At 39.8% G+C, this 1975-nt stretch overlaps 1 long non-coding RNA gene across 1 annotated transcript; it reads left to right on the forward strand.

The window, feature by feature from the left end:
- The first annotated feature begins 350 nt into the window (after positions 1 to 350).
- On the forward strand, positions 351 to 1457 carry LOC133521793 (uncharacterized). Its single transcript, XR_009799933.1, has 2 exons — positions 351 to 862; positions 1320 to 1457. It is a non-coding gene; the product is annotated as an uncharacterized LOC133521793 (long non-coding RNA).
- Positions 1458 to 1975: the final 518 nt, after the last annotated feature.

Genomic DNA, 1975 nt, shown 5'->3' on the forward strand with positions numbered 1-1975 from the left:
CCTTTCACCCGAGTTAAACAAATAGGCAAATTTGCATAATCAGTACCTAATTAAAGAAGTCTTTTTACTATGAAGGGAAAACTTTTTGCGATAACTCAAAAACAGCTAAACTGATCATGTCCGCTATAGTTTTCATTTAATGTCTTTCTTAAGCTCTACTTCCACGATTTTTTTCATATTTTTTGGACCTATGGTTCAAAAGTTAGAGGGGGGGGACACATTTTTTTTTTCTTTCGGAGCGATTATCTCCGAATATATTCACTTTATCAAAAAATGTTTCTTGAAAACCCCTATTAGTTTTGAAAGACCTTTCCAACGATACCCCACACTTTAGGGTTGAAGCGAAAAAAAAAATTAAAATTTTAGATTTTATTGTACGACTTTGTCGGCTTTATTGATTTATATATCCATGCCAAATTTCAGCTTTCTAACACTAACGACCACGGAGCAAAGCCTCGGACAGACAGACAGACAGACGGACATGGCGAAACTATAAGGGTTCCGTTTTATGCCATTTGGCTACGGAACCCTAAAAAGGCATAAGCAAGGGGGAAGTTTCGTTAGTTGTTCAGATGATTAAGTATTATGTAACCAAAAAATAATAATTTCAGGTGACTCGGGGTATGCTCTTGAGCCATGGCTCATGACGCCAGTGCTGAATCCTGCCCCGGGAAGCCCAGAAGCAAGGTAGGTACACGGTCTGGCACTGTCGCGTGCGCAACACGATCAAGCGTACCAATGGGTACCTCAAAAACGTATTCCGGTGCCTGGGCCACGACCGCGTCTTACACTACAGCCCGACGAAGGCATCGTCAATAATAAATGCATGTTGCGTAGTATACAACATAATGCAACATTATAGGTAAGTGAGCTTAACATTGCAGATTCTCATCAGTGATAGAGAGGTTAGATAAGTAACGAAATTTTCTTGTTTCGCGGTAGACCCTCAGGGCCTCCGCTAGCTGACGCGGACGCCCGCCGCGTGCGCACGCTCGCGGGTCCTGCTCCCAGGCCAATTCCGTCGCACGCGCCCGCGCCACTTAGCGCTATTCAAACAATTTGTTATTAGACGGGGCGTCCGTTCGGATAATCCGCGTCAGCTAGCGGAGGCCCTCAGATTGTGATGGATTGTGGTAGTTGTGACCCCTACGCAGAGTTTCGCGTAATATTCCCTATTAAATGAAGATAAGGGCAAATGGAATAAATTTCATTGTTCAGCGATTGATGAAGAAAGTTTCACATTTTTACTCTTTATAGTGATGATTAGATTTCTTCTTTAAATTCTAATATTCTTACCGATGTTCTCCTTTTTCTTGCAGAAATGTTCCCGAGGAAATCGTAGGAGATATTGATGAAGACGCTCCTCAAGAACTTCCTCATCGTCATGCGCAAAACGGACTACTATTAAGAGTGGCGCAGGAAAAGCGTGCGCGTCTAATAAATACATATTTTGCTTATTACTATGTTTTATTCTGATACAAATACCTACCTAATATACAAAACGTAGAAAAATGCGCAATGCTTTAGATTCCCTTAACTTTGTTATGGCTACAGGAAAAATGGGAAAGAGTTAACCATATTATAAAATGTGTATGAACCAAATCCCTTTTTCCCGCTCTATGTAGTAATATACTAAATAAGTATGTATTTTCTTTCAAGAAATGTAATCAGAACATTATTTTACTAATAAAACACAGTTTTCAAAATCAGTAAACTTTAATTCCTTTTGCTCGGAAAACAAATAGGTAAAAACTCAAAAACGCCCCGAAAACCCCCATATAGCAAATTTAATTGAAATCATTTGAGCCATTTTCGAGATCACCGTAATCATTGACATATATCTAAGGACGGGCCTTATGGGCAATAAGAATAACCGGTCAAGTGCGAGTTCGTTTACCTCGCACACCGAGGGTTCCGTACAAACTTCAAATTTTCTCATGAAAGACTTGACCAATGTAAAAAAAACAATTTTTAT

This window comes from Cydia pomonella, chromosome 10 (genome assembly GCF_033807575.1).
Source record: "Cydia pomonella isolate Wapato2018A chromosome 10, ilCydPomo1, whole genome shotgun sequence".
NCBI classification, from domain to species: domain Eukaryota; kingdom Metazoa; phylum Arthropoda; class Insecta; order Lepidoptera; family Tortricidae; genus Cydia; species Cydia pomonella.